Genomic DNA, 21,668 nt, shown 5'->3' on the forward strand with positions numbered 1-21,668 from the left:
TCCAAACTATATCCATCACCTGGCCTTTTGCGGTCTGGGGGCTTGACATGGTCGGACCCCTTAAAGGTGGGACCGATAGGAAAAAATACTTACTGGTCATGGTGGATAAATTCACCAAATGGATAGAAGACAAGCCTGTTAAAACGGCCGAATCCGGACCTGTGATAAACTTCATATCCGGGGTTGTACACCGTTATGGCGTCCCCCACAGCATCATAACCGATAACGGTACAAACTTTACCGCCGACGAGGTAAAACTTTGGTGCAAAAACATGGGCATCAAGCTCGATTATGCTTCTGTCTATCACCCACAAACCAACGGCCAGGTCGAACGTGCAAATGGTCTTATCATGAGCGGCATTTAACCCAGACTGGTGCGGTCCCTCAAGGAATCTAACACGCACTGGGTAGATGAGCTCGACTCCGTGCTATGGGGGCTGCGGACCACGCCAAATCGCACCACCGGATACACACCATTTTTTATGGTGTACGACGCAGAGGCAGTTCTGCCCTGCGACATAATTCAGGACTCACCTAGAGTGTGCATGTACGAAGAAAGAGAAGCCGAGCTCGATTGGCAGGATAACTTGGACGCCCTGGAGGAGGAGCGTGACGTGGCAAAAGCCCTTTCCGCATTTTATCAACAGCAGGCCCGAAGATATCAAAGCAGAGAAGTACGGGCCAAAAATTACAATGTTGGCGAACTAGTTCTACGCCTGCCGGATAAGAAAAAGGACAAACTCAAGCCCAAGTGGAAGGTCCATTCATAATCGACCAAGTCCTGACTGGCGGGGCGTACCGCCTGCGAGATGCGTCGGATAACCGACTCGAGCCGAACCCGTGGAACGCCACCCGTCTCCGAAGATTCTATGCCTAGCGCCGGACTCTGTGTTCGTCTCCTTCCTCTGTCCATTTTTTGCATTTTTCTGTCTTACATTTCTCTCCTTCCCCTCTTTTCTTTTATAGCCCTTAAAGGCTCATCTAATGACACGCCACTCGCGCTCATTAAACCTGGGGGCTTCTTTAACAGAAGCTTATTTATACGGGCTTCACGCCCAACACATGCGTCAAACTTCTGCATGTACCCCTTTTTTTCACCATTATATTCATCGATATGACTTAAGTTTTGGCCAAGCTGGGTTGCCTGGCTCCTGTGCTTACCCCTACGTTCCCGATTGTTCGGCTAGGCGGTAAAGGGAGCACCTCTGCGATTGTTACTGCCGGGTCAGCCGGATGTGTACCTCAGACTGGGTGAAGCCGAAAGCTAGCGTTCTTAAGGGAATATTCGGTCGGTGAGATAAAAGATGATCTTTTAACTCATTCTATGCGCCCCCAGATGCTTTTTTCTGCGTCTTTTTACGCAGTCCGGACATGCACTTTAGGGCATGCCTCCCAGCGAAAGGAACCCCTAACGGAACTATTCTCTCTGGAAGATGTTTCTTACTAACCATGTAATATAACATAACAAGTTGGGCACTTGTCTGATAAAGCACTAATGACCCCTACGCCTGGTCTCCACGCATACCACGGTTCTTATATAACCGCTATGGTATTCGGACACACTCCGGACCGTCAGGTCCCGAGGTTGAAGCGAAAAGGTCAGCAACGACAAACGATCTACAATCCGGCTAGAAGGCATTACACATGTCAATTCAAAATTACATAGTCATTCTGACTGATGTATTCCTCTTCTATACCATCTAACAGGCTGTCTAATTTACAGTCCTGCTGGGAATACTTCGCGGCCAACTCTACTTGGCCATATACTAAGCTCACAGGGATCTCCTTCCCGTCAGGCCCCATTGGTCCGACCTCGGCCATGTGGTTTGAGTCAGACTTCGTAAAACGGGTCTTCACCATGGCCCAGGCTTCCCTAGCGCCTTGTCGGCAGGCCAATATCTTCCACAACCGGAAGCGCCGCCGAGCTCCCTTCAGCTTCTCCGCAAGCTCTCCAAGGCCCTCGGGCATGGAGTGGGCATGCCATAAGGCTTGGGCAACACCTCGCATCGCCTGCTGAATTCGCTCATGCAGTTGCATGAGTTCGGGAAGAAGGTCACCCGTAGAACCGGGCATCTCCTCTGCAGGACGACCTGTGAGCATACCTACAGACATTACTCTGTTAGTCGACTTCCTCGCCGAACTCTTTTTTCAAAGTTCGTTCAAGCACTTACTAAATATGCCGCGTCGAAGCCGCTGATTCTCCTTCGTGGAGTCCGATAGCTGGCCACGAACATCTTTAAGTTCAACGTCCAGCCTGGTGTTGGCATCCTGAAGATCATTCTTCTCTCGCCTCACCTTTGTCAACGTACTCTCACCGGCCTTTAGCCGGCGTAAGAGTTGTTGCTTTTCCGGATCGAGTCCGGCGCCATCTGCAACATGATTTGTCAGATTTGCACCCACACCGCACAATACTAATCTTTCGAAGTGTATCTTACCTGAGGGGGTCTCTTTGGACTCCCCTACTGCGGCTAGTGCGGCCTCTAGTTGGGCCTTGCACTTTTCCAGCTCCTGGGACAGTACAATATTCTTCTCTGTAAGAACCTAAATATTAAATGATCCTTAAATCAGTTGCTCTAACTGTTTCAAGTCTCGGGGTCTACGGGTATATATATATTTGACCAAAATTTTCTTACCCGTATGTCTTTTACATACTGCTCCGTGGCTCTGGCTAAACCATTTTGAGCAGCACAGAGGTACGCATCTCCCGAATTAAAGGCATCTAAAGCCTCTTGGGAGAAACAAGTGTCGCGTAGAACTGTCCGACGACGCATGTGGTTCATGGCACTCTCCACTTCAGAATTTGTGGCAGACAGCCTGTCCGCATCCTCTGTCGGAGGAGCGTCCGGTGCGCGCCTTGTGCTCGCCTCCGCTTCCTGGCCAGATGTTGGAGCCTGGCTGGTGGAGGCGCAACTGGCAACCTCTCCGGATATAGTTCGGCGAGGTCTCTTCGTTCTGAAGATAGCACGAACGTTAATATGCCCGGACAGAATAACACCAGGGAAGCAGAGGGTGCGCTATACCTTTGCGCCGGCATCTCAGTCCGGACTACATTCCTTTTTGCCCCACGGGGCCCTGCGGCCCCTCGTTGGCTAGCCGCCGCAGGTTCGGCCTCCTGCCTCGGAAATCTCCCCTGCAAAACACGGTTGTCGTCAGAAACACCGGAATACGTGAGAGTGGAATCTCTCTCAAGGGAATGAGACTCCGGTTTCTGTCACCTGGGAGGCCGGGATTAACCCTGGGTAATCAGCCGTGATGGCTACCAAGGTATTGTCCTTGCTTAGCTGATGGAACACCCTGTCGATAAGCTCCACCGATATGTCCAGATCCTCTTCGGAGTCCGGATCGAGGGACCGTTCTGGGTCCTCGGGTTGTGGAGGGCGGCTGTTTATATCCTTTACCACCTGTCGCAGTTCCTGCATTGAAGTCGTTAGACTACATATCTAACCGTGGGAGTACAAAACAAACGGGCAAGCGCAGTTGTTCACTTACCCAACTTGGAGGATCGTACATAGTAAATCCGGCCTGCGGGTTGACGCGGAGGAATTCCTCCTTTTCTCCCTTGTACAAAGAGGATAAGATCTTTACTAGGGCGGCAGCTGAAGCCGGCCCCTTACGACCGTAACGGGTGGCGTCATCCTCCTCGTTGAAATCCCACATGGGGTGGCCTCTATATTGAAGTGGCTGCACCCCCCGCATAATGCATGTGGCCATGACTCCAATCATGGTTAGTCCGGAATGAGCCAACAGTCTTATCCGACCCATCAGGTAAAGGACGTCTCTGTCGCTTTCTCTCTGAGAGCTCCGCGGACGCCAGCTCAAGCGTTTCTTCAATGGAGCACTGTTGAACTTAGGGAGACCGACCCGGATAGGGTCCGGTAGCGGGACGTCATATATATAAAACCATTCCGAAGGCCAGTCCTCGGACGCCTTCTTCGGGGTTCCGGATAGGTATCCGGTCCCGGTGATGCGCCATACTTCGGCTCCGCCCACTTGGTATATAGACCCCTCTTTAGAACGGGGCACCAGGCAGAATAACCTCTTCCACAGCGTGAAATGAGCCTCAACGCCTAAAAATAGCTCGCAAAGGGCGACGAAACCCGCAATATGCAATACAGAGGCGGGCGTGAGGTTGTGCAGCTGGAGGCCGTAGAACTCCAGAAGCCCGCGGAGAAATGGGTGAATTGGAAATCCCAGTCCCCTTATTAGATAGGGGACGAGGCACACCCGCTCTCCTTTAGAAGGATTGGGGGTGCTCTCCGCTTGTTTTCCGCCATTATAGGTGGCGAGACCGGCTCGGACCGGGACCATGTATGCCTGAGGGAGAAATCCCTTGGCCTGAAGTGATGCTAACTCGCTATGCGGGATGGTGCAACTCTCCCAGTCCCCGGGTTTGGGACCGCAGGGGCGAGGGGAGGAGCTGCGACGGCTGGTCATGTTGGAATGGACCTTTGCTGGAAGCGCTCTGATGATAACTCGCGGAAAGGAGAAGATGTGGTTTGGACCTAAATCCCCGTCCCGTTAAATAGGCGGCTCGTTTATACGGCTAGGGGTGTGGATGTAAAAACACCCCGACTTTTTCGCATTCGTTTCAACACGTGGAAGACGGCCATTACTGGGCATGGAAGCTGAGGAGCACTACATTACAAAAATCGGACATTATTCCTACAGGTACACAAGATTTGGAGAGGAACCCGCCTTGCAATGCCGAACAATCTGCGCGCCAGACTCATCGTCATTGAAGCCTGGTTCGGGGGCTACTGAGGGAGTCCTGGATTAGGGGGTGTTCGGGTAGCCGGACTATACCTTCAGCCGGACTCCTGGACTATGAAGATACAAGATTGAAGACTTCGTCCCGTGTCCGGATGGGACTTTCCTTGGCGTGGAAGGCAAGCTTGGCGATGCGGATATTCAAGATCTCCTACCATTGTAACCGAATCTATGTAACCCTAACCCTATCCGGTGTCTATATAAACCGGAGGGTTGTAGTCCGTAGGCAATCAACTCCATACACAACAATCATACCATAGGCTAGCTTCTAGGGTTTAGCCTCCTTGATCTCGTGGTAGATCTACTCTTGTACTACCCATATCATCAATATTAATCAAGCAGGAGTAGGGTATTACCTCCATTGAGAGGGCCCGAACCTGGGTAAAAACATCTTGTCCCTTGTCTACTGTTACCATCCGGCCTTGACGCACAGTTCGGGACCCCCTACCCGAGATCCGCCGGTTTTGACACCGACAGGCATAGTCCGGCTGAGGAACTCCCCGGCGTCGGACCCTCTGACGAGGATTTTCTCCCTCGTTTCGAGGCCATGGTTTCCGGGTCGTCAGAGGCAGCTCTCTTCTTCCCCTTAGGAGAGGAATTGTCGGTTCCTCCCTTCGGAGCAGCCTCCTTCGAGGAGGCCATAGCTTCCTTGTCCTCCCCCTCCAAAGGCATTATCTCCAGCATCCTGACCAGCACGGGATCCGGCCTGGTTTCAGGAAGGGGAGCCGGACACCTGATCAGCTTTGCCTTCGCTATCCACTCCTGTTTAAAAGGACGGCTCTTTTAGGGGCAAGTTTATGACAATTATACGGATAGAAGGTCCGGGCACAAGGTTGCTTACTTGAGTATCCGGGTGATTGCAGCTTAGGCCTGCATTCTCGTTTAAATCCGAACACATCTCTTGTGATCCGAAGAACAGTCTATACATCTCCGCGGGCATTGCGCCCATAAAGTTCTGGAGAGCTCGCGGTCCCTCTGGATTGAACTCCCACAGGCGAAGGGGGCGACGTTTGCCGGGCAATATTCGGCGAATCAGCATGACCTGCGTCACCTTGACCAAGCTGAGGTCTCCCTCCAAGAGATCCTTAATTCGGCCCTGTAGCAGGGGCACGTCTTTGGGCAAACCCCAATCTAACCCTCTGTTAACCCATGACGCTAGCCGTGGTGGGGGGACCCGAGCAAAAGGCAGGAAGCGCCACCCACTTGGTGCTCCGGGAAGCGGTGATATAAAACCACTCTCGTTGCCACAAGCCTAGCTCCTCTTGAAAAGAGCCCTCGGGCCATGGAGCATCAGAATTTTTGCTTATAACAACGCCTCCACACTCTGCGTGCCGTCCCTTGATCATCTTCGGCTCCACTTTGAAAGTCCTGAGCCATAATCCGAAGTGAGGGGTAACACGGAGGAACGCTTCGCATACAACGATAAACGAGGAGATATGGAGGATGGACTCCGGAGCTAAGTCGTGGAATTCCAGCCCGTAATAAAACAGTAGTCCCCTCACAAAGGGGTCCATCGGGAAGCCTAACCCCCGAAGGAAGTGAGACACGAACACTACGCTCTCACCGGGCTGGGGACTGGGGATAGCCTGCCTTTGAGCAGGCAACCTGTGTGAAATTTCGGCGGTCAAGAACTTAGCCTCTCTCAACTTTAGCACGTCCTCCTCCGTGATGGAGGAGGGCATCCATCGGCCTTGAAGGTCGGAACCGGACATTGTTGAAGGTCTGAGGCGCCCGGAATCTGGAGCCTAGGGTGTTGGAACTCGAGGCGACGGGCGAACTTGTTTTGGGATTGGAGAAAAGGAGTAAGGCCCTGGTCTCTTTATAAGAGGTTGAATACCAGGAGCCCTCCCCGTAACCATTTGGGACTCGCCTTTAATCGAGAAAACATGCTAACGGGCACGATTGGGTTACCCATGTCCGTATTGATGAGTATCCCGTAAAAGGGGGGCACACGATCTCTGCTTTGACAAGACGTGCCAAGGAAACCGCCTCGCAAAACACGCTGAGGTGGAAAAGTGAAAATGATTCGAGTGAAGGACTTGGCTGTAGTGTGATGACGCACTGCGGAATACGTCAGCAGATTTGATTTGTGTTAATATTATTCTCTCTATGGCAATATGTGGAAGCTTATTTTGCAGAGCCGGACACTACTCTTGGTGTTTACAATCTTCTATGAAGGACTTGGAGGAGGAACCCGCCTTGCAATGCCGAAGACAATTTGCGCGCCGGACTCGTCGTCATTGATGCCTGGTTCAGGGGCTACTGAGGGAGTCCTGGATTAGGGGGTGTTCGGGTAGCCGGACTATACCTTCAGCCGGACTCCTGGACTATGAAGATACAAGATTGAAGACTTCGTCCCGTGTCCGGATGGGACTTTCCTTGGCGTGGAAGGCAAGCTTGGCGATGCGGATATTCAAGATCTCCTACCATTGTAACCGACTCTATGTAACCCTAACCCTATCCGGTGTCTATATAAACCGGAGGGTTGTAGTCCGTAGGGAATTGACTCCATATACAACAATCATACCATAGGCTAGCTTCTAGGGTTTAGCCTCCTTGATCTCGTGGTAGATCTACTCTTGTACTACCCATATCATCAATATTAATCAAGCAGGACGTAGGGTTTTACCTCCATCAAGAGGGCCCGAACCTGGGTAAAACATCGTGTTCCCTGCCTCCTGTTACCATCTGGCCTAGACGCACAGTTCGGGACCCACTACCCGAGATCCGCCGGTTTTGACACCGACACCCCCCTTTCTCTCTCATACTTCTCCTCTCTTTCCCTCTTTGCTATTCCGAAAAAGGAAAAAGGAGAGGGGAATCCTACTTGGACTAGGGAGTCCTAGTAGGACTCCCCACACCTGGCGCGCCCCCCTTGGGCCGACCACCTCTCCTCCCTCCTTTATATACGTGGGAGGGGGGCACCCCAAAGGCACACCAAGTCTTCTCTTAGCCGTGTGCGGTGCCCCCTCCATAGTTACACACCTCGGTCATATCGTCGTAGTGCTTAGGCAAAGCCCTGCATCGGTAACTTCATCATCACCATCGCTACACCGTCGTTCTGACGGAACTCTCCCTCGGCCTCAACTGGATCAAGAGTTCAAGGGACGTCATTGAGCTGAACGTGTGCTGACCGTGGAGGTGTCAGTGATACGTCTCCAACGTATCTACTTTTCCTAATGCTTTTCCTCTTGTTTTGGACTCTAATTTGCATGATTTGAATGAAACTAACCCCGGACTGACACTGTTTTCAGTAGAACTACCATGGTGTTGTTTTTGTGCAGAAACAAAAGTTCTCGAAATGGAACGAAACTTTGCGAGGAATTTTTATATAATACATAAGAATTTCTAGAGCCAAGACCTACCGGAGACCTGGGTGGGCACAACCCACCAGGGCGCGCCTCCCTCTCCTAGCGCGCCCAGGTGGGTTGTCCCCACCTGGTGGCCCCGCAGACCCTGAAACGAACGCTATAAAATCCTATTTTCGGAGAGAAAAATCAGGGAGAAAGAATTATTGCGATCCACGAGACGGAGCTGCCGCCAAGCCCTGTTCTTCCTCGGGAGGGCAGATCTGGAGTCCGTTTGGGGCTCCGGAGAGGGGGATCTCCGTTCTTCGTCATCACCAACCCTTCTCCATCACCAATTCCATGATGCTTCCCACCGGGAGTGAGTAATTCCTTCGTAGGCTCGCTGGTTGGTGAGGAGTTGGATGAGATTCATCATGTAATCGAGTTAGTTTTGTTAGGGCTTGATCCCTAGTATCCACTATGTTCTTAGATTGATGTTGCTATGACTTTGCCATGCTTAATGCTTTTCACTTTGGGCCCGGGTGCCATGATTTCAGATCTGAACCGTTTATGTTATCATCATTATATCCATGTTCTAGATTCGATCTTGCAAGTTATAGTCACCTACTACGTGTTATGATCCGACAACCCCTGAGTGACAACATGTGACGCCCCCGATTCAATCGTACACTAATCATACACGCAAACGTGTAGCCTTAAGAAGGCTAGCACAAACTAGGATACAGATCGAAAGAGGCGCAAGCCTCTTGCCTGGGATCCTCCTAAACTACTCCTAGTCATCGTAGTGGCCTGCACGTAGTAATAGGCACCTCCCGAGTAGTAGCAGTCGTCATCGACAGTGGCGTCTGGCTCCTGGACTCCAATGTTTGGTCGCAGCAATCGGGTATAGGAAGGGGGGAAAGGGGGAGCAAAGCAACTGTGAGTACTCATCCAAAGTACTCGCAAGCAAGGAGCTACACTACATATGTATGCATTGGTATCAAATGGAAAAGGGTAGCATATGTGGACTGAACTGCAGAATGCCAGAATAAGAGGGGATAACTAGTCCTATCGAAGACTACGCTTCTGATAACCTCCATCTTGCAGCAGGAGAAGAGAGTAGATGGTAAGTTCACCAAGTAACATCACATAGCATAATCCTACCCGGTGATCCTCCCCTCGTCGCCCTGTGAGAGAGCGATCATCGGTTTGTATCTGGCACTTGGAAGGGTGTTTTTTATTAAGAATCCGGTTCTAGTTATCATAAGGTCAAGGTACAACTCCAGGTCATCCTTTTACCGAGGGACATGGCTATTCGAATAGATAAACTTCCCTGCAGGGGTGCACCACATTTCCCAACATGCTCGATCCCCTTTGTCCGGACACACTTTCCTGGGTCATGCCCAGCCTCGAAAGATCAACACGTCGCAGCCCCATCTAGGCACAACAGAGAGGTCCGCACGACGGTCTAAATCCTATGGCACAGGGGTCTGGGCCCATCGCCCATTGCACACCTGCACGTTGCGTGCGCGGCCGGCGAGCAGACCTAGCCTCCCTTATACAAGAGCAGGCGTTCCAGTCCAACCCGGCGTGCGCCGCTGATGTCTACTACACAACCTTCTTCTTGTAGACGTTGTTGGGCCTCCAAGTGTAGAGGTTTGTAGGATAGTAGCAAATTTCCCTCAAGTGGATGACCTAAGGTTTATCAATCCGTAGGAGGCGTAGGATGAAGATGGTCTCTCTCAAGCAACCCTGCAACCAAATAACAAAGAGTCTCTTGTGTCCCCAACACACCCAATACAATGGTAAATTGTATAGGTGCACTAGTTTGGTGAAGAGATGGTGATACAAGTGCAATATGGATAGTAGATAATAGTTTTTGTAATCTGAAATAATAAAAACAGCAAGGTAGCAAGTGATAAAAGTGAGCGTAAACGGTATTGCAATGATGGTAAACAAGGCCTAGGGTTCATACTTTCGCTAGTGTAAGTCCTCTCAACAATAATAACATAATTGGATCATATAACTATCCCTCAACATGCAACAAAGAGTCACTCAAAAGTCACTAATAGCGGAGAACAAACGAAGAGATTATGGTAGGGTACGAAACCACCTCAAAGTTATTCTTTCCAATCAATCCGTTGGGCTATTCCTATAAGTGTCACAAACAGCCCTAGAGTTCGTACTAGAATAACACCTTAAGACACAAATCAACCAAAACCCTAATGTCACCTAGATACTCCAATGTCACCTCAAGTATCCGTGGGTATGATTATACGATATGCATCACACAATCTCAATTCATCTATTCAACCAACACATAGAACCTCAAAGAGTGCCCCAAAGTTTCTATCGGAGAATCACGACGAAAACATGTGCCAACCCCTATGCATAGGTTCATGGGCGGAACCCGCAAGTTGGTCACCAAAACATACATCAAGTGGCACGTGGTATCCCATTGTCACCACAGATATCCACGGCAAGACATGCATTAAGTATTCTCAAATCTTTAAAGACTCAATCCGATAAGATTACTTCAAAGGGGAAACTCAATTCATTACAAGAGAGAAGAGGGGGAGGAGAAACATAGGATCCAACTATAATAGCAAAGCTCGCGATACATCAAGTCGTGCCAAATCAAGAACACGAGAGAGAGAGAGATCAAACACATAGCTACTGGTACATACCCTCAGCCCCGAGGGAGAACTACTCCCTCCTCGTCATGGAGAGCACCGGGATGATGAAGATGGCCACCGGAGAGGGATTGCCCCCCTCTGGCAGGGTGCCGGAACGGGTCTAGATTGGCTTTTGGTGGCTACGGAGGCTTCTGGCGGCGGAACTCCCGATCTATTGTGCGTCCTGTAAGTTTTAGGGTATATGAAGATATATAGGCGCAAGAGGTACGTTAGGGGAGCCACGAGGGCCCCACGAGGCAGGGGGCGCGCCCTAGGGGGGTGGGCGCCCCCCACCCTCGTGGGCAACTCTCGTATCTTCTGACGTGGGGTCCAAGTCCATCAGGTGTGTTTCCTTTCAAAAATAACTTCTCCAGTTGATTTCGTTCCGTTTCGACTCCTCTGATATTCCTTTTCTTCAAAACACTGAAATAGGCATAAAACAGCAAATCTGGGTTGGGCCTCCGGTTAATAGGTTAGTCCCAAAAGTAATATAAAAGTGGATAATAAAGCCCAATATTGCCCAAAACAGTAGATAATATAACATTGAGCAATCAAAAATTATAGATACGTTGGAGACGTATCAAGCATCCCCAAGCTTAATTCCTGCTCGTCCTCGAGTAGGTAAATGATAAAAAGAGAATTTTTGATGCGGAGTGCTACTTGGCATAATTTCAATGCAAAATTTCTTAATTGTGGTATGAATATTCAGATTAGAAAGATTCAAGACAAAAGTTCATATTGACATAAAGAATAATAACACTTCAAGCAAACTAACAAAGCAATTATGTTTTCTCAAAGTAACATGGCCAAAGAAAGTTCATCCCTACAAAATCATATAGTTTAGTCATGCTCCATTTTCGTCACCCAAGAATGCTCTCATCATGCACAACCCCGATGACAAACCAAACAATTGTTTCATACCTTAATAATTTCAAACTCATAAACTTTCACGCAATACATGAGCGTGAGCCATGGATATAGCACTATGGGTGGAATAGAATATAATGATGGGGGTTGTGTGGAGAAGACAAAAAAGAGAAAGTCTCACATCAACGAGGCTAATCAATGGGCTAGGGAGATGCCCATCGATTGATGTTAATGCGAGGAGTAGGGATTGCCATGCAACGGATGCACTAGAGCTATAAATGTATGAAAGCTCAACAAAAGAAACTAAGTAGGTGTGCATCCATCTTGCTTGCTCATGAAGACCTAGGGCACTTGAGGAGGCCCATTGTTGGAATATACAAGCCAAGTTCTATAATGAAAAATTCTCACTAGTATATGAAAGTGATAACTCAAGAGACTCTCTATATGAAGAACATGGTGCTACTTTGAAGTACAATATATGAGACTCGCTATATCATGGTGCTACTTTGAAGCACAAGTGTGGAAAAAAGGATAGTAACATTGCCCCCTTTTTTTGGGCCTTCTTTTTTTTTCTTTGGCCTTTCCTTTTTTGGGATAATGCTCTATTGAATGATGATCATCACACTTCTATTTATTTACAACTCAATGATTACAACTCGATACTAAAACAAAGTTTGACTCCATATGAATGCCTCCGGCGGTGTACCGAGATATGCAATGAATCAAGAGTGACAAGTAAAAATTATGAACGGTGGCTTTGCCACAAATACTATGTCAACTACATGATCATGCTAAGCAATATGACAATGATGAATGTGTCATGATAAACTGGATGGTGGAAAGTTGCATGGCAATATATCTCGGAATGGCTATGGAAATGCCATAATAGGTAGGTATGATGGCTGTTTTGAGGAAGATATAAGGAGGTTTATGTGTGAAAGAGCGTATCATATCACGGGGTTTGGATGCACCGGCGAAGTTTGCACCAACTATCAATGTGAGAAAGGGCAATGCACGGTACCGTAGAGGCTAGCAATGATGGAAGGGTGAGAGTGCGTATAATCCATGGACTCAACATTAGTCATAAAGAACTCATATACTTATTGCAAAAATCTACAAGCCATCAAAAACCAAAGTATTACATGCATGCTCCTAGGGGGATAGATTGGTAGGAAAAGACCATCGCTCGTCCCCGACCGCCACTCATAAGGAGGACAATCAAATAACACCTCATGTTTCAAATTTGTTGCATAATGTTAACCATACGTGCATGCTACGGGACTTGCAAACTTTAACTCAAGCACTTCTCAAATTCACAATTACTCTACTAGCATGACTTTGATATTACTACCTCCATATCTCAAAACAATTATCAATCATCCAACTTTTCTTGGTATTCAACGCACTCAAAAGAAAGTTTCACAAATCTTGAATACCAAGCAAATTATTATTAAGCAAATTACCATGCTATTACGACTCTCAAAATAATTTAAGTGAAGCATGAGAGATCATAGTTTCTTCAAAATAAAACTACCACCATGCTCTAAAATATATAAGTGAAGCACTAGAGCAAATGACAAACTACTCCGAAAGATATAAGTGAAGATCAATGAGTAGTCGAATAACTATTCAACTATGTGAAGACTCTCTAACATTTAATAATTTCAGATCTTGGTATTTTATTCAAACAGCAAGCAAAGCAAAATAAAATGACATCTAAGAATAGCAAACATCATTTGAAGAAGCAAAAACTTAGGATCAACCGATACTAACCGATAGTTGTTGAAGAAGAAAGGTGGGATGCCAACCGGGGCATCCCCAAGCTTAGATGCTCGAGACTTCTTGAAATATTATCTTGGGGTGCCTTGGGCATCCCCAAGCTTGAGCTTTTGTGTCTCCTTAATTCCTCTCATATCACAGTCTCCCTAAATCTCAAAAGCTTCATCCACACAAAACTCAACAAGGACTCATGAGATAAGTTAGTATAAACCATTGCCAACACCTTATTATACTCTACTGTAGCAAATCACTAAAATTATTATTCAACATTGCATACTAAATGCCTCTGCATATTTAATAGTCATATCCTCAAATAGAATCATTAAAGAAGCAAACATATGCAAACATAACAGCAATCTGCCTAAACAAGACAGTCTGTAAAGAATGCAGCAACATCCATACTTCCCTAGCTCCAAAAATTAAGAAAGAAAATTCTCACTGTAGTAAATTTATCAGATCTTAATATGCAAAAGGTTTCTACATTTTATCACATTCTGACTTTTCTAGAGAATTATTGCAACAACGATAAACTTTCTGTTTTCAAACAACAACATGTGGACTTCTAAAATAGGCATAGTAAAGGCTATCAATGCCACTTTTATTGAAATAAAAGATGAAAAACATTGTTCTAAATAACAACAAGCAAATCCTAACAAAATAAATTGACGCTCCAAGCAAAACACATATCATGTGGTGAACAAAAATATAGCTTCAAGTAAAGTTACCGATGAACGAAGACGGAAGAGGGGATGCCTTCCGGGGCATCCCCAAGCTTAGGCTCTTGGCTATCCTTGAATATTACCTTGGGTGCCTTGGTCATCCCCAAGCTTAGGCTCTTGCCACTCTTTATTCCATAGTCCATCGAATCCTTACCCAAAACTTGAAAACTTCACAACACAAAACTTAACAGAAAACTCGTAAGCTCCGTTAGTATAAGAAAGTAAATCACCACTTCAAGGTACTGCAATGAACTCATTCTTTATTTTTATTGGTGTTAAACCTACTGTATTCCAACTTCTCTATGGTTTATAAACTATTTTACTAGCCATAGATTTATCAAAATAAGTAAACAATACACGAAAAACAGAATCTGTCAAAAACAGAACAGTCTGTAGTAATCTTGATCAAACGTATACTTCTGGAACTCATAAAATTCTCAAATAAATTGCTGGACCTGAGGAATTTATCTATTAATCATCTTCAAAAAGAATTAACTAAATAGCACTCTCCAAATAAAAATGACAGAAGTTCTCGTGAGCGCTAAAGTTTCTGTTTTTTACAGCATGATCAACAAGACTTTTCCCAAGTCTTCCCAAAGGTTCTACTTGGCACAAACACTAATTAAAAGCATAAAACCACATCTAAACAGAGGCTATATGAATTATTTATTACTAAACAGGAACAAAAAGCAAGGAACAAAAATAAAATTGGGTTGCCTCCCAACAAGCGCTATCGTTTAATGCCCCTAGCTAGGCATGATGATTTCAATGATGCTCACATAAAAGATAAGAATTGAAACATAAAAAGAGCATCATGAAGAATATGAATAGCACATTTAAGGCTAACATACTTCCTATGCATAGGGATTTTGTGATCAAACAACTTATGGGAGCAATAATCAACTTGCATAGGAAGGTAAAACACGCATAACTTCAAAACTTTAAGCACATAGAGAGGAAACTTGATATTATTGCAATTCCTACAAGCATATATTCCTCCCTCATAATAATTTTCAGTAGCATCATGAATGAATTCAACAATATAACCAGCACCTAAAGCATTCTTTTCATGATCTACAAGCATAGAAAATTTATTACTTCTCATGAATAATAGTGGGAGCAAACTCAACAAAATAACTATCATGTGATTGAAAATTAAGATCAAGATGACAAGTTTCATGGTTATCATTATTCTTTAAAGCATACGTGTCATTACAATAATCATCATAGATAGGGGGCATGCTTTCATAATAAATTTGCTCATCAAAACTTGGGGGACAAAAAATATCATCTTCATCAAACATAGCTTCCCCAAGCTTGTGGCTTTGCATATCATTAGCATCATAGATATTCAAGGAATTCATACTAACAACATTGCAATCATGCTCATCATTCAAATATTTAGTGCCAAACGTTCTATAGATTTCTTCTTCTAGCACTTGGGCACAATTATCCTTTCTATCATACTCACGAAAGATATTAAAAAGGTGAAGCGTATGAGACAAACTCAATTCCATATTTTTGTAATTTTATTTTATAAACTAAACTAGTGATAAAACAAGAAACTAAAAGACTCGATTGCAAGATCTAAAGATATACCTTCAAGCACTCACCTCCCCGGCAACGGCGCTAGAAAAGAGCTTGATGTCTACTACACAACCTTCTTCTTGTAGACGTTGTTGGGCCTCCAAGTGCATAGGTTTGTAGGACAGTAGCAAATTTCCCTCAAGTGGATGACCTAAGGTTTATCAATCCGTAGGAGGCGTAGGATGAAGATGGTCTCTCTCAAGCAACCCTGCAATCAAATAACAAAGAGTCTCTTGTGTCCCCAACACACCCAATACAATGGTAAATTGTATAGATGCACTAGTTTGGCGAAGAGATGGTGATACAAGTGCAATATGGATAGTAGATAATAGTTTTTGTAATCTGAAATAATAAAAACAGCAAGGTAGCAAGTAATAAAAGTGAGCGTAAACGGTATTGCAATGATGGTAAACAAGGCCTAGGGTTCATACTTTCGCTAGTGTAAGTCCTCTCAACAATAATAACATAATTGGATCATATAACTATCCCTCAACATGCAACAAAGAGTCACTCAAAAGTCACTAATAGCGGAGAACAAACGAAGAGATTATGGTAGGGTACGAAACCACCTCAAAGTTATTCTTTCCAATCAATCCGTTGGGCTATTCCTACAAGTGTCACAAACATCCCTAGAGTTCGTACTAGAATAACACCTTAAGACACAAATCAACCAAAACCCTAATGCCACCTAGATACTCCAATGTCACCTCAAGTATCCGTGGGTATGATTATACAATATGCATCACACAATCTCAATTCATCTATTCAACCAACACATAGAACCTCAAAGAGTGCCTCAAAGTTTCTACCGGAGAATCACGACGAAAACGTGTGCCAACCCCTATGCATAGGTTCATGGGCGGAACCCGCAAGTTGGTCACCAAAACATACATCAAGTGGCACGTCGTATCCCATTGTCACCACATATATCCACGACAAGACATACATCAAGTATTCTCAAATCTTTAAAGACTCAATCCGATAAGATTACTTCAAAGGGGAAACTCAATTCATTACAAGAGAGAAGAAGGGGAGGAGAAACATAGGATCCAACTATAATAGCAAAGCTCGCGATACATCAAGATCGTGCCAAATCAAGAACACGAGAGAGAGAGAGAGAGATCAAACACATAACTACTGGTACATACCCTCAGCCCCGAGGAAGAACTACTCCCTCCTCGTCATGGAGAACACCGGGATGATGAAGATGGCCACCGGAGAGGGGTTGCCCCCCTCCGGCAGGGTGCCGAAATGGGTCTAGATTGGCTTTTGGTGGCTACGGAGGCTTCTGGCGGCGGAACTCCCGATCTATTGTGTGTGCTGGAAGTTTTAGGGTATATGGAGATATATAGGCGCAGGAGGTACGTCAGGGGAGCCACGAGGGCCCCACGAGGCAGGGGGGCGCGCCCTAGGGGGGTGGGCGCGCCCCCCACCCTCGTGGGCAGCTCTCGTATCTTCTGACGTGGGGTCCAAGTCCATCAGGTGTGTTTCCTTCCAAAAATAACTTCTCCAGTTGATTTCGTTCCTTTTCGACTCCGTCTGATATTCCTTTTCTTCAAAACACTGAAATAGACATAAAACAGCAAATCTGGGATGGGCCTCCTGATGAGTCAGCGGAAGCAACAATATCTGAGTACAGACATAAGTTAAACAAGTTTGCCTTAAGAAGGCTAGCACAAACTGGGATACAGATCGAAAGAGGCGCAGGCCTCCTGCCTGGGATCCTCCTAAACTACTTCTGGTCGTCGTCAACGGGCTGCACGTAGTAGTAGGCACCTCCCGAGTAGTAGTAGTCGTCATCGATAGTGGCGTCTGGCTCCTGGACTCCATCGTCTGCTCGCAGCAAACGGGTATAGAAAGGGGGAAAGAGAGAGAAAAGCAACCGTGAATACTCATCCAAAGTACTCGCAAGCAAGGAGCTACACTACATATGTATGCATTGGTATCAAATGGAAAAGGGGGTAACATATGTGGACTGAACTGCAGAATACCGGAATAAGAGGGGGGATAGCTAGTCCTTTCGAAGACTACGCTTCTGGTAACCTCCATCTTGCAGCAGAAAAAGAGAGTAGATGGTAAGTTCACCAAGTAACATCGCATAGCATAATCCTAACCGATGATCCTCCCCCGTCGCCCTATGAGAGAGCAATCACTGGTCATATCTGGCACTTGGAAGGGTGTGTTTTATTAAGTATCCGGTTCTAGTTGTCATAAGGTCAAGGTACAACTCCAAGTTGTCCTGTTACCGAAGATCACGGCTATTCGAATAGATTAACTTCCCTGCAGGGGTGCACCACATTTCCCAACATGCTTAATCCCCTTTGTCCGGACACACTTTCCTGGGTCATGCCCGACCTCGGAAGATCAACACGTCACAGCCCTACCCAGGCACAACAGAGAGGTCAGCACGCCGGTCTAAATCCTATGGCGCAGGGGTCTAGGCCCATCGCCCATTGCACACCTGCACATTGCGTACGCGGCCGGCGAGTAGACCTAGCCTCCCTTATACAAGAGCAGGCGTTCCAGTCCAACCCGGCGCGCGTCGCTCAGTCGCTGACGTCACGAAGGCTTCGGCTGATACCACGACGTCGAGTGCCCATAACTGTTCCCGCGTAGTTGGTTAGTGCGTATAGGGCAGTGGCCAGACTCAGATCAAATACCAAGATCTCGTTAAGCGTGTTATTTAGAAATAACTGCGGACGCCGACCAGGACCAGGCCCACCTCTCTCCTAGGTGGTCTCAACCTGCCCTGTCGCTCCGCCTCAAAGTAACAGTCAGGGGCCGTCGGGAACCCAGGCCCACCACTACCTGGGTGGAACCACCTGCCCCTTCAGCCCCCAACATCGGAATCACTTGCGGGTACTCAACGAGCCGACCCGACTTTAGTCACCACATGTATCATATATTATGTATATAAGTATATACCCGTGATCACCTCCCGAGTGATCACGACCCGATAGTATAGCATGGCAGATGGACAAGAATGTAGGGCCACTGATGATAAACTAGCATCCTATACTAAGCATTAGGATTGCAGGTGAAGGTAACAACAGTAGTAGTAAGGACAGGCTATGCATCAGCATAGGATTAACGGAAAGCAGTAACATGCTACACTACTCTAATGCAAGAAGTAGAGAGAAGAGTAGGTGATATATGGTGATCAAATGGGGGCTTGCCTAGTTGCTCTGGCAAGAAGGAAGGGTCGTCAACACCGTAGTCGAACTGGGGGTCGCCGGCAGTCTAAGGGTCTACCGGAAAGAAGTAACAGAGGGGAACACAATAAATAACGAAGCAATCAAAGCATCACAAAGCATAACCTGGCAATACGTGGTGCCAGGGTTGAGCTAACGTGGGGATAGGTGATACCGGCGAAAGGGGAAAACATCCGGGAAAATATTCCCGGTGTTTGGCATATTCGGACAGATGAAACGGAGATGGATTGTTGCATGTTCGCTATGCTAGGGACGTGTGGCGGACGAACGGATTGCGTATTTGGATCGTCTCGTCGTTCTGAGCAACTTTCATGTACAAAGTATTTCCATCCGAGTTACGGATTATTTTATATTAATTTTCAAAGTTTAATCATTTTCTGTGTTTATTTTTTAATTGGAGATATTAAATGGGCTAATATGCTAAGTACACACAGGTGTGCACCCACGAAAGGCAGAAGTGTGGGGCCCCGGACAAACTCAACAGTCAAGTATTGACTGGTCAAAAATGTTAGTTGGGACCCACTTGTCATTGCCTCAGATATTTTAACTTGATCTATTTATTTCAATCTAACAATGGTTCGTGCATGCAATTGGCATAGATTAGACTAAATAACCTAACAACTAATTGCTACCTATTCCTAATTAACTAGGGACTCTCACGCACACACTCAACGCACACAGCACGCACGCATGCTGGCCATGGCCACCAGCAGTAGCAAGCAGCGCACGGCAGCGGCAGCAATAGGTAGCAGCGAACAGCAGCAAAGCATCAGCAGAAGCAGTGGCTAGGCAGCGGCCGGATGGGCACGCGTTCTGGTGTGCGTGGGTGCGGGCAGGCGCGCGCGGGGCACAAGAGGCTGCGACCAGGGGCCCGCAAGGGTGTAGCCACGGCGCAAGGCGCGGGCGTGGTCAACGGCGCGAGGGCGCGAGCATCTACAACACGGGGCCAACGGAGGTGAGGAGCTGGCGACTGCGGGCAGGCGGCAGCGGCAAAAGTGGCGGTCAATGGCGGGCATAGCGTGGCCTAGGCGCGGACTAGACGAGGAAAGGGCGCGGTTAGGACTCACGGACGCGGAGCTCCGGCGGTCCGGCCATGGCAGCCGAACAGCGGGGGCGGCGGCTAAACGGTGATGGAACGGGCAGGGTAAAGGGGAATCCGGAGGATGGGCTCACCGCGGTGCGGATGACGAGCTCGGGGAGGCCGGAGACGGGCCGGAGAGACGGTGGTGATGTCGAGATGCGGCGGTCAGAGGAAGAAGATGAAGATTGCGTCGGCTTCGGGGAGGAAGGAGACGGCGTAGGCGTCGCTGCGCAACTCCACCGGTCGGCCTCGGTCGTGTGGAGGACGAGGGCGACACCGGGGAGGCCGTAGGAAAGCTCGACGAGGCCCAGGGAGGGCGTTGGCCATGGCCACGGTGGAGTGACGGCGGTGGCAGCGCTCGGTGGATCTGGAGGAGGGGGAAGGGAGAGGAGTGGGGGCGAGTGGAGCAGAGCAGGCGAGGGGGCCGAGGCGTCGGAGAGCTGGCGGCCTTATCCTCCTCCCAGTGTCGCCGGCGAGGCGGTCGGGTGGGAGCGCGTCCGGGCGCCCGGTCGGAGGAGCAGTGAGAGGAGGGGATCGACCGCGGGTGTGGGGGTTGGGCTGGGCCGGCTCTAGTGGCTTCAGTCCAGGGAACAGGGGGCTTGTTTACCTTTTTTAAAATCTTTTTAGCTTTTGTTTATTTTTCTTTTACTGTCTATTAGTTTCCTATTTTTTTATAATTATTTTAGTTTTATTAAATATAAAAATAGTGCCTAAATTAGCATTACCAAATATACCACTGCCAATATTATTTTGGCATTTAATTAAAATAGTTTGTAATTTTATAATTCTAGAAAGGCATTTACTTATTTGTTTTAACCAGTGTTTTAATTATTATAGGGCATTAAACCATTTTTTTAAATGTTGGTTCACCACCATAATTAGTTATGGAATATTTGGTTCACTCCAAACATTGTAGTTTTAATATTTGAAAACTTTTTTGGTTGCCTGATTTTTAATTTGAATTCGAATCGGTTTCGAACTAACGTGAGATTAGTAACAGTAATCGAGGTGATGTGGCATCATTAGCAGATGTTCACTGTAGCTTATGTATCTGGGCGTCACAATTGTCCTCCACTGCAAGAAATCTCGTCCCGAGATTTAAGAGGCGTAAGGTGGGGAGGTTCTGGCTACGAAATTCTAACGATTCTTCTCGGTCTTGGTTGCTCTTCTCGAAGAGGTTGATCTATTACATTAATGTCTTCATTTCTCTGCTTCAGGTCATCTTGATGAAGTCGTCACCCTTTCTTCAGGATCTCCGTCGTACTTAGGGAAAGTTATGTGGAAAAACCCGGGAAGGACGGAGTTCAACACAGGTTAGGTACCTAGGGGCTATATGGGTGAATGAGGTATAGAGGCATCTCTCGAGTTGATATTCAAGAAAGTCATCGAGAGTAGAGTAAGAAGGTGTAATAAGAAGTTCCAAGCAGATAGGCAAACGTTTATTGCCCGAATCGAAATGTGAGAGTGGTTAAGACCTATGGGAATAAGTGTTGTGTCTGATAACAGAATTGATGATCTCTCGGAAGGTGGCTCATGAATTACTTACGAGGCCACGCGTGAGGAACAACCTTGGGAACAGGGGGTTTACAGTGGAGTCAGATTTCGATCGTGTGGAACTATGGGTTATGGGCCCACCATGTGGGTTAAAAGTAGGAAGGCGGTGACGTCTTGCACGATCATGTAATCAAGGCATG

The 21,668-nt window shown here is 47.1% G+C and overlaps 1 long non-coding RNA gene across 1 annotated transcript; it reads right to left on the reverse strand.

The window, feature by feature from the left end:
* Positions 1-10,602: 10,602 nt before the first annotated feature.
* LOC147961164 (uncharacterized) lies at positions 10,603-20,470 on the reverse strand. The gene is made up of 3 exons (XR_015611484.1): positions 20,067-20,470; positions 13,370-17,514; positions 10,603-11,152 (listed from the first exon to the last, which is right to left on the reverse strand). It is a non-coding gene; the product is annotated as an uncharacterized LOC147961164 (long non-coding RNA).
* Positions 20,471-21,668: the final 1,198 nt, after the last annotated feature.

The sequence above is a fragment of the Triticum urartu genome, chromosome 7A (genome assembly GCF_056163025.1).
Source record: "Triticum urartu cultivar PI428250 chromosome 7A, HENAU_Tu73, whole genome shotgun sequence".
Lineage (NCBI taxonomy): Eukaryota > Viridiplantae > Streptophyta > Magnoliopsida > Poales > Poaceae > Triticum > Triticum urartu.